Below are 12641 nucleotides of genomic sequence, written 5' to 3'. Positions count from 1 at the left end.
GAAATCCTTTGAGAAATAGAAAATTAGAATGTTAGTGGTGGAGATGGAATCTTAGTAATTCTTAGAAGTAATTATCTTCATTGATTTAGCATTTTTATTCATTATTGAATATTAAAGATTATTTATTAAGTCCAATAATTATATTGGTCTTCTATCTATATGTAATATTTATAAAAAATATAAATGTTAGTAGTTAGAAGAAGCATGAGAAAGAACCTCATGTCATTTTAGTTATTGATATAAAAAATAAGTTTTATAGTGGAGTTAAATTGATATTTATTATTATCAAAAATCATGAAGTTATGAAAATTTAGCCTTACATAGATATTAGAATTATAGAAATATTATAGAATTTTTCAGAATTTATTTAGAATTTATTTATAATTTTTTAGGAATTTTTAGAACAATGTTTAAGATCTTGGTAAAAATGAGTTTTACCACTTCGGAAGCCATTATGAAGAAAGGGAGTAAGATTTGAAGGCAACATTAAGTTCCTAAACTAATTGGATATTTTTAAACACCATGGTGAAGTCAAAAATAGAAAAAAAATGAGTTTTACTAGTAGAAAATAGGAGGACCAGCAGCTAGTCTAGTCCTTATAGGAAGGAAGGTGTACAAGTTTCATATGGGTTGTAGCACCTTGGGTATAGGTAGGAAGATAAGACTAAGGCCTCAAGGCTTCTTTAGACACCTGATATACACTACATGTGAGCCTTCGTGAGGCTCGAACCCTTGACCTATAAGCAAATTATCCTTGAGATAAAACATTTTCACTTAACTTTTATTTATTTACTTATTATTTTTAAACATTCATAACTTACTCATAGTAACTTGGATTTATATGTTTCTTACATCATTGGAAATTTTAAAAAATTAACTTCTTAAAAATATACTTTTTATTTTTTATTGGATGAAAAATCCATGAATACACTGTGACCAAGTTTTAGAGTGTGTATTTGCTTGTATACATTCCTTTCACTTGTTTGTATTGTTTCTTCTTTTGTTCTTGTTCATTGCATCTTCCACTTCACACTATCCATTACAAGCAACTCTTAATTGAGGCCATCTTGTAATTTGGGTAGATGGGTGAATTTTTCACTCACAGATAACAAAAAATATGAACTCATTTTATTACATTACATGCATAGAATGATCAACTTCACTTCTTAGAAATTCTTCATTTACAAAAAAATATATTAATACATTGATATTATATCCTTAGTGATTGCTTGAGCCTATATAGAAATTTTTTTAACTTATAAGTAAGATATTGTTTGCATTCTTCAACAAATCCTTGAAATTAATCTATGTAGATATCTTCTTTTAATTTTTTATTTTAAAAAGCCATCTTCACATCTATTTGATATATTTCCAAGTCCATTGCTATTCCAATTATCATAATAATTTTAATGGAGGTAAATTTGGCAAAAAAAATAAATATCTCATTGGAATCAATACCAACAACTTATGAATAGCTTTTGGCAATTAATCTAGTCTTATATTTTACAATATTATCCATTGATTTTTTTTCAATTCTAAACATCCACTTACAACCAATTGAAGATCAATTTACTAGAAGTTGAGTCAATCTCCATGTTCCATTGTCTATGAGTAATTTGTATTCTTCTTCCATAGCATTCTCCCACCTTGTAGTACTTGTGGACTTCATTTCGTTATACAAATTCAATAGATCAGTAAGGAGGGTAACATTGGCATATTCTTTACTTACTTGAAAAAAGTTGTAGTTTTTTTATTATTTATCAAGTTATTTTCTATCTCTCAAAAGACATTTCTTTTTACATGATGAAAATTTACCTTTATGTACTCTAAAGTTTCTTGAAATTTTCTATCTTAAAACTTGTTCTTCACATTGAATGGTTGATACTCCTCATTATTATTATTTTCAATATCTTAATTGACTTTATTGTTGATTCTTGAAATTGTAGACATACTTTGATCTCTCTTCATTGACTCTTAATGTCGATTTATATTTCTACTATCTTTATTTATATCATCATTTTTTTTTTATTGGAATTAAAAATGTGTCCATAATTCACCATCATTTTTACTTGGATATATCTCAAAGTATTCACAAGCACTCTTATGCTTCAAAAATTCTACTCTTGATGATCTTCTTGTTTTTTAAATACATTAGCTTATATGCCTTGATATATTTACAATATCCAACAAACACACATTTTGTATCTTTTGTATCATGTTTGAATCTCATACAATCTATATAACCTTTGCATAAGCAATGCATCCAAAAATCTTCATGAATAAAATACAAATTTTCTTGCTACTCTAAGCTTCTTGTGAAGTTATTATTTTTAGTGTACTTGTAAGGCATCTATTTCTAATATACACTATAATAACCATGGCTTCCTTCCAATACTTATGTGTATATTAAAATAAACTTTTATTAGTTGAAAATCTAGTCTAATTCATAGTGATTTTAATTATCTAATTTTTCTAATTAAAAATCTTATAAGTATTTGATTTATGTCCAATTCTTCTAATAAATCTTCAATTATGATTTAAATAAAACTTTCTACTAGAAAAGTTTTTCTAGCTTATAATCACTACTTACTTATAAATTAATTAGCTAAAAAATTGACTTATTTTTTACTAAAAAATTATTAAGATTTCTAATTGATGAAAAAGTACAATCTCACATTTATAATACTACAATATAACTACTTAAATAATTCAATATACCATGCATTTAAATCAAATTTTTATTTTTATTCTTTTAATATTAATTTTTATTTTTATTCTTTTAATATCAAATTTTTATATAATTTTTATTTTTATTCTTTTAATATTAATTATTATTTAAATTTCAAAAAATTATTTAGAAAAAAAAATTTATTTTCAAATAAATTTTTATTCAAGAATGATTTTTCATCCATAAATGAAAAATTGTTAACTTAAAAAAAATTGTCATTTATCAAAATTTATCTAATTCGACCTAATTTCATCTATACAATATTTCATCTAATAAGATTCAATTTTATTATTAAATTCTATCAAAATAATTCATCATTAATATCTAACTAATGAGCTTATACTATTGTTTAAGTAAGAATCAAAGATGGTTGGTATTTTTATATCTATTGATATATCTACTTTCACAATTGAATATACTATAATTGATTGCAAGCTTAAAATTGAATCCAACTAGTGTTATTAGAAAGAAGACTTATTGGCATATTCATCTTCTAAATTTTGCCTTCAAATTTGGTTGAGTTACTCTAATATTGCCCTTCAAAGTTGATGCTTCAATTTGGCAAGGCAATAGACTCTCTTCTATAAAATTGAGTACCACAGCTTGGTTCTTAATTGCCCTTTAGTAAATCAAAGCTTATTTCTATCTCTAAGAGGCACTTCTTTCCAAAATCTGAGTCCTTGAGCTATATGATTTTCTTTGATTTTGTCCTCCAAAGTCGTGTCTTCACTCGACTATTTGAACTTGGAGGTAGCTGATCATCTACCACAAGAATCAATACTTCTTCTATGTCCAAACTTTAATATGATGAATTCTTAGCTTTTTATAAACTAAATTTTATCAACTCTCTATCAAAATAATTCTTATTACTTTACAGCTTGTGAGCAATAAAGAAGAGCCTTCTAAAATGGAGCTACCAAATTGTAAAGGCAGAATACCATCCTTCATTAAATTGGAGATTTCTTCCTCATATAAACTCCAAATTCTAAAAAAATTATGTCTAAAGAACCACAAAATAATTATTACTTCCATCTAAATTTTTTAAAACTGATTTTGAAAACTAAAAGAAGAAAAAATTGAGACAACCAAGTCACTTAAATACTTTAGGAAAAAATTGGCATGGCTTCACTTATTAGTAAAAGAAAGAAAAAGAAGAAGAAAGATCTTGGCCACCCAATCCTTTTATATAAGTATTTTAAGCTCTAAGAATGGCGGCCAAATCTCTACTATTGAGATCTCATGAACCTAATTAAGATCTATGGTTCACAATGCTCCTTAGATGTTAATTTGATTTTAAGGCTGGAAGCCTTTATAACTATCTAATAAATATGTATTTGATAAAAATAATGCCATCATTTTATTTTAAATATATTTTTATTCCAAGATTGCCTACTTTCTTGTCCAAATCCATGACAAAATATAATACTCATGTAATTTTAAAGAATTATAATCTAAAATTAATTGATTATATAAATGGTAGAAGTTAGTTACCAAATGGTCTTATAATTTTATTAAAGAACTTGTGGAAGATGTACCACCAAATTAAACTTTAAATTTCCTAAAATACCATGGACTTTAAGAAATTATGATTCTACTAATTTTTAGAGATTCTAGTAATTCTAAGAATTTAAAAGAATGCTAAAAGCCACTGTTCTTCTTTGAAGATAGAAGCTTGAATCTATCCAATAAAAGTGGGAAGAAAAAAGAAGGAAAAAAAATTAATAGAAATAAATAAAATTAAATAAAATTAAAAATTACTATTAATGTAGTCAATCTTTGATAAGAAGAAATTTAATTTTAAATCTTTAGAATTTACATATCTTCTAGATTATTATAATTACCAAATTTTCATTCCAAGACTAATTTTACTTCATCTTAAATTATCTAAACTAAATTTCATCTAATAATTATATTTTTTCACTCTAAATGCATCTTTTTAATCTAAAACAACTAATAAGTCAATTTAATGATTTACACATGGTGACTATTTGAGATGACTTATAAAGAAAAAGAATCTAGAATTAACTTCTTATACTTTTGATTGAAAGGCCACTTGACTATGGTATTATCTAATTTTTTTGGACCTAATTAAATAAGTTATTACTAATTAATATTGTAAATTTAAATTGGCTTGTTCTACAGCCCTATACAAGAAAGACAAAAAAAATTAAAAATTAAAAATTAAAAAGATGGTGCTTCTAAATTCTTCTTTATAAATAAAAATTTTAGCATCAAGCCTTGCAAGTCGTACATATCCATTGAATATTCAATGTTGGTCTTTTTTACTCTAACACTAGCTCATTAAAATAGTTTAATTGATTTTTGATTGGATTCAAATTTGAGACACTCAATCAATAACCATGTACTTGACTAACACTTCTACAATCTATGGATAGCTAAACTTAATTTATATTAATAAATCCTAATATATACAATTTGTTTTTGACTCAAAATCATGAAATTCTAATCAAATACTCTTTTTTTTCACTTAAAATATCTATGATTTTTTTGTAAAGAAACTAAATTGAAAAAAAATTGAAATGAATAAATATAACTATTATGGTCTTAAATTCTAATATTTTAGCTATCTAAATTCTATTTAATTTTGATAATTTTTTATTTTAAGAAATTAAATAAGGATGAATTTAAAAATGAGTTATTTAACTATGTATATGATAAAAATCACATTCAATATTTTTTATATCTATTTTCAAATGTTCTTGTAGAAAAATCTTCTCTTTTGAGTATTTGAAGGTAAATTAAATTATTTGAAAAGACTTCTTTAATCAAATAAGGGTCCAATTATATGACATCAAATTTTCTTGAGAAATTATTCTCTAAAAAATATTTATTATTGAATAATCAAAATTAGAAACGTGTGATTGTTCTATTGATCTTTTATACTAGTCTTTTGATATTTGGAGATATGTGGCTACATCATTTCTAATTATAAGACTACTAGAAGTTTGTTAAAACTAAAATAGAGAATTAAATCAATTTCTTCAATTATATTTTCTAAGTTCCAACTTTGAGTACTATTAAAGTTTATTCCAGAGTCATTTTGAAATTTGATATCATCTGTTAAAACAAGTAGGTATTTAGGACATATATCTCAAATAAAAAAAATCTTAATATACTTTTATGTCATTTAAAAAGATTAGGATATCAATAAAAATAGTAATATTAAATTAAAATGGCTATTATCAAAGATAAGAAAACTAAAAAATCTTGAAATAAGAGAAAAAGACTAAAATATTATTGACAAGAGTGAAGAAGACTTCATTCTTGCCTCTATATATATAATCTAACTAGGAGCTACATAGCAATATTCTATAGGACCTCCAACATGTGTTAACTTTGTTATATATATGATTTAACTTGTAAGGTAAGTTTTCTATATGTGTGCTATATAATTAGCTTAAACATGTAAAGTCATAAGTTATTAATATGTGTGTCATTGTCACGGACACAAAATACAGACTTGAAATCTAACAAGAAGTTCAAGAAGAAGTGGCAGAACTAGATTAAACAGATGAGTATAAGAACAACACCAGAAAGGTGAGTTAGAACTCCAAGAGATGTGTTGTCGAGACTGAAGAACCCTTCAGCCTCGACTCCTATATATACTACTGAATAGGAAGCTTCTCGAGCTACTTCCGCTAACTAGGACGCTTCTCCAACAACTTCTACTAATTAGGAAACTTCTCGAGCAACTTCCTAGAATCTATCAGAATATTCTAGAACCTTCTAACAGAATCTTTAGGGAATATTCTAAGAATCTTTTAGAACCTTCTAAAGGAATCTTTAGAGAATCTTTAGAGAATATTCTAGAAGAATATTCGAAGAATCTTCCAATGTATGTCCATGACATCACCTCCTCTTCTAACTTCGAGGTCTCCGAGAAGCAATGTTGTTATCAGTCAATACCAACGCAAGAAAATGAAAATCTGTCGCATCACATCCGCTATGAATTCCAATTGTTGTTCGCGAGGCAAATGATTCATCGGCCCTTGGAGCCAACGGTAGTGACCAACACCTTCAACCTTTGACCAAGCGTGGACTTCTGTGTCTTCATTGTGAAACTGTCCTCCAAACACACCTTCTGGTTGACCGTCGTAGGCAGGCTCGACCTCAAATACAATTACTAGCGATCTGTAGCTCGGTATCCTCCGACGTCGTCGTGGTGCAGGCGGTTCTTCATCTCGCGGTCGTCTTCGTGAGCTAGTCGCTTGAGATGACATAACAAGTGTAGTATCTTGACTATCCATGTCCAAAGGCTAAAATGATGAGAGCAAACTATAGTTGCTAACAAAGTTCTACACTATCGAACTATGGGTTTTGGAGGTGCCCTCCCCCCTTTTTATGCTACTTGATGAGCAAGCTTCAGCAAGAAGCTATCGTTGAATCGGCTTAGGTTTATGAAGATATCGTTGATGAAATTCTTGTACCTTTTTTGGTGCATTGGCAAGATTTTCGGCACGCTCCCACGTTCGTTCATTGATGTCGTATCCACTCCAATGCACTAAATACTCCAATTTTCTCCTATTACGCCGTAAATCTAGTACCTTTTCCACCTCGTATTCCTCATGGTTTTCAATTTCGATACTTGGTGGCGGACTTTGTACTCTTTGGAAAAAAGCTGACTCTCGATAAGGTTCCAACAAAGACACGTGAAAGACTGGATGTACCTTCATAGTAGCTGGTAACTACAGACGATATGCCACCGGATTGATCTGCTTCTCGATAACAAATGGCCCTAATCTCCGATAGTCCAATTTGTCACATGGCCGCTTGGTCTTGATATTCCGTCGAAGAAGCCATACTTTACTTCCAACTTTAAAAGTAGGCGCCTCATTTCGATATTTATCTGCAGATGCCTTGTAACTCTCTTGGGCAGATTGCAATTGAAGCTTCAACGTCGCTTGAAGCTCCGATAGTTGCTTCACAAATCCTTCAGCTGCTGGGTTGTTATTTGCTGAAGAACTCAATAAATCGAGCTTGGGGTGGTATCCGTAGTTGGAGAAGAATGGTGTTTGTTGAGTTGACGCATGAAGAGTGTTGTTGTATGCGAACTCAGCAAGCGGTAGATATGCAGTCCAATCATCTTGTTGATAGTTGATGCTGCATCGTAAATATTGCTCCAAAACTTGATTCACCCGCTCCGTTTGACCGTCAGTTTGAGGATGAAAAGCCGAAGAGAGCTTAATATCCACCTTCAATATCTCAAAGAGGGACCTCCAAAACTTGGATACAAACTGAGTACCTCGATCCGACACGATATCATCTGGTAGGCCATGATAACGATATATGTTATCAAGAAAGAGTCTTGCGGTGTCTTCACTTGACGATGTTTTCTTGCAAGGCACGAAATGCGCCATCTTTGTAAATCGATCCACCACAACAAAGATGCTGTCAAATGAATTCGATGGCGGTAGGTCCGTAATGAAGTCCATAGAAACTGAAGACCATGGTCGGTGCGGAATAGGCAATGGCTGGAGAAGTCCATACGGACGATGTCGAGGGATCTTGGATCTTGAACAAACATCACAAGAAAGGACAAATTCCTTCACATCCTTCCACATTTGGGGCCACCAAAAATCTCGTGAAATGAGCTCTAAAGTCTTGTTGAATCCAAAATGTCCCGCAGCTGGAAAGTTGTGGCGAGATTGAAGTAATCGGAGTCGAGTTGATCCTTTCGGGATATACAACCGCTCCTCAAAATACAGAAGATCTCCCTCCACCTTAAACTTGTCATTATCGACACGTTGTTTGATGTCAAGAGCTATAGAATCCTCAATGGTCGCAGTACGTACCTCGCTGAGGAAGCCATCATCGATAGTTGCAACAGTAGCAAAAATCCTGAATTTTTCTGGTTTCAACAATGTTGTACATTGTCGATCAAACGCTGCTTCTCCAGCCTTTGGCGCAAGATGCGATCTCCTCGATATTGCGTCAAATAATCCTTGCTGTTTTCCAGGGCGGTAGGTGATAATAAAGTCAAATCGTGATAGAGACATATTCCATCGAGCTTGACGACGATTCAAAATTCGAGCTGTCATGAAGTACTCCAAATTCTTGTGGTCCGTATAAACAGTCACTGGATGTGCAGCTCCTTCGAGGAAGTGACGCCACTCTTGGAAGGCATCCACTATAGCAAGCAACTCTTTGTTGTGGATCTTGTAGTTGATCTCAGCAGCAGAGAACTTTCGTGAATAGAACGCAACTGGGTGAAGCTTCTTGTCTATGCCCATCTGTGAAAGCACAGCTCCCAAAGCAAAATCTGAAGCATCGGTCTCTAAATAGAAAGCCTTTCCAAAGTCAGGGTGTACCAAGATTGGAGCCGTAGTAAATGCCGTCTTGAGATCTTGAAATGCTTTTGCTGCTTGTGATCCCCATTCGAGCTTGTCTTTGCTTGTTAGACGCGTGAGTGGTGCAGCAACTTGAGAATAATTCTTGATGAAGATCCGATAGAAGTTAGCAAATCCAAAAAAACACTGAACATCTCTAACCGTCTTCGGAACTTCCCAAGTTATAATTGCTTCTACCTTTTTTGGATCCATCTTCAAGCCCTCTGTAGTCGCAATGAAGCCCAAAAATTCCATCTCATTCTGGTGAAATTGACACTTCTCCAACTTGGCGTAGAGTCCTCGTTCGCGTAGTTTTTCAAGAACCAAACAAACATGCTTTTCATGTTCTTCTTCATTCTTGGAAAATATCAAAATATCATCCAGATAGATGACAACAAAGTCATCGAGGTACTCCCGAAAGATGTCGTTCATCATATGCTGAAAGACCGCTGGAGCATTGATAAGACCAAAAGGCATGACATTGTACTCAAAATGGCCATACCTTGTACGAAAGGCTGTCTTCCATTCATCTCCTTCTTTGATTCGCACAAGGTTGTAGGCTCCTCTTAAATCAATCTTTGTAAAAATCCTTACACGTCCAAGTTGATCTAAGAGGCCGGAGATCAAAGGTAAGGGATAGCGATTTTTCTTGGTCACCTTGTTGAGTCCTCGGTAGTCCACGCACATCCGCAGTGAGCCATCCTTTTTCTTCACGAATAGGATTGGTGCTCCAGCTGGCGACTTTGAATGTCGAATAAAATTCTTGGCTAGATTCTCATCGATGTACTTCCGCAATTCTGCCAACTCCGTCTGCGATAGGTTGTATATTGGACCAAAAGGTGGTTGCGCTCCTTCCTCTAAGTCTATGGCGCAATCATATGGTCGATGTTTCGGCAGTATATCGGCGTTCTTCTTCTGAAACACGTCTTCAAAATCCCTATATTGCTCTGGTATATTCGATGTTGAGATATTCTCGCCGCTAGTTGGAGCTGCATAAATGACAAATGGTGCGCCTTCCTTGGACGATCTTAGGAACGCTCTCGCTCCAATAAACATGGATTTCTTCATGTAGGTTCTACCAACAGGTTTATTATTATTTTTTTCAGGAAATGTTATCCTTCGTAGCCTCCAATCAATGGACGGATTATGATCTTCTAACCAAGAAAGACCAAGGATAACAGGGCTTGATGGGGTTCTAATAATATTAAAAATAACGTGACTACTATGGTCCTTAAACACCACTTCTATAGGTTCTGATTCGTGGGTAACGTTGCCTGACAATAAGGGTCGTCCATCTATCACCTCTACGTGAACAGGTTTCGACTTTTGTACTAAACGGATCTTGTGGCGTTTAGCAAACTCTTCATCTAAAAAACAAGTAGATGCCCCCGAATCCAATAAAGCTAAAGTTTTTTTGTTTTTGAGGGCCTAAAAACAAAGGAATTGTAAAACAACGGGCAGGTTGGAGAGAGAAGGAGGAACCTAATTGTTGTCGTGATATTAGATTGTCCAGCCGCACGGTTCCTACTGTGGCTGGGCGTCGTCGTTTTTCGGAATCATCGCACTTCTAGTCTTGACAGGGTGCCAATTTTGCTTCTTTGGGCAATTTCCAACCTTGTGACCTTCTTCTCCACAGTACAAACATAACCCTTCCTCCATACGCCGTTTCTTCTCTGTTGGAGTAAGAGATCGGACACGCGCCGTGTCGATTTGCATGTCTGTTGTCTTCGAATGTGAGTTTAAGCTATTTGCAGACATAGTCACGTCGTAACGAGTCATTTGGTGTCTTGGACGTTGGTCTTGGCGACGCTGGAATAGGCGGTTGTCACACTTTACAGCTTGGCTAATAGCTTCGTTGAGCGTTTGAGGATCAGGAAGAGATAACAGCAAGTCCTTCACATCATCCTTCAAGCCCCAATAAAACTGACTCACCAACGCCTCTTCACCCCAATTAATGTCACTTGCCAATTGTCTGAAATCCGAGGCATAGACTGATGCAGAGCGTGTTCCTTGTCGTAGCGATCGGATCTTTGTTGTAGCCCATCGAACTTTATCATGCTCGCCAAATGCTTCTGCAAACGCCTCCAAGAACGTTTCAAAATTGCTCAGGATTGGCGATCGCTTCTCGAACAAGGCAGTAAACCAAGACAGAGCTTATGCTGTAAGCAAGGTTCCAACAAGCCCAACACGCGCTTCCTCCGTCGGATAACGTTCGGGCTGTAAAATTGTTATCAACCTGATTTGGTTGACAAAACCTCGAAACTTGGAACGAGTTCCATCAAACTTATCCGGAAGACTAACTCGAGGCTCCTTTTGTTGTAGGACTACTCGATCTTGTTGAAATGGAGGTAGAACTGCTTCTTCTGGCGCAGAAGTTTGAGGCTGATATGCTTTAGATGGCGCTATCCCAGATGCTCCATTGTTATGGAGTCCTACCATGACTCCTTCGATCTCTGTTGTCCTATGTGACAACGAGGCAAGAGCATTTATGATGGCGTCTAGTTTGGATTCCAAACTTTCAGCCATTTTAACGTCTTAACCTTCGGCTAACCTTCAAAAAGAAGAAAAAAGAGTTTTGACAAGAGGACAATATTGGTTCAGAGGAGAGTACTCTGCAACCTCTAAAACGCCTTAAGACTCCAAGATGAGGGGTAATCCACTCTCTCCAAGAAGAATAAGGCTCCAATATTGAGAAAGAAGAGATATCAGTTTAGAGGAGGGTAATCCGCAACCTCTAAAACACTAGCACACCTTCAAGAAGAGGGGTAATCCACTCTCTAACAAGAAGGAACTAGCTCTGATACCACTGAAAATGTAATCTCGACAAACTGTCACGGACACAAAATACAGACTTGAAATCTAACAAGAAGTTCAAGAAGAAGTGGCAGAACTAGATTAAACAGATGAGTACAAGAACAACACCAGAAAGGTGAGCTAGAACTCCAAGAGATGTGTTGTCGAGACTGAAGAACCCTTCAGCCTCGACTCCTATATATACTACTGAATAGGAAGCTTCTCGAGCTACTTCCGCTAACTAGGACGCTTCTCCAACAACTTCTACTAATTAGGAAACTTCTCGAGCAACTTCCTAGAATCTATCAGAATATTTTAGAACCTTCTAAGAATATTCTAGAACCTTCTAATAGAATCTTTAGGGAATATTCTAAGAATCTTCTAGAACCTTCTAAAGGAATCTTTAGAGAATCTTTAGAGAATATTCTAGAAGATTATTCGAAGAATATTCGAAGAATCTTCCAATGTATGTCCATGACAGTCATGTGGCTAACTTATTGACGAAGTTTCTAGCCTATTAATTACCTAAAAATACATGTAAAGTCAAAACAATGTCTATGAAACTTCTAAGAAGCTTTTTTAGAAGATTTTATGAAATTAATGTACTTTTATCTATTTCTGCTTAATCATATATGTAATTATTGAAGTAAATATGTATATCCATGATAGCCACAAAGTCAACTTATTTTATAAGCTATTAACACATGTGACACATGGCTAATTTATTGATCAAGTTTTTAATCTATCAATTAATTATAAATACAAGTAAAGTC

The sequence above is a fragment of the Physcomitrium patens genome, chromosome 23 (genome assembly GCF_059467195.1).
Source record: "Physcomitrium patens ecotype Gransden chromosome 23, ASM5946719v1, whole genome shotgun sequence".
In the NCBI taxonomy this organism is placed as follows: Eukaryota; Viridiplantae; Streptophyta; class Bryopsida; order Funariales; family Funariaceae; genus Physcomitrium; species Physcomitrium patens.
The sequence above is the reverse complement of the archived record's forward strand: the minus strand, read 5'-3'. Positions refer to the sequence as shown.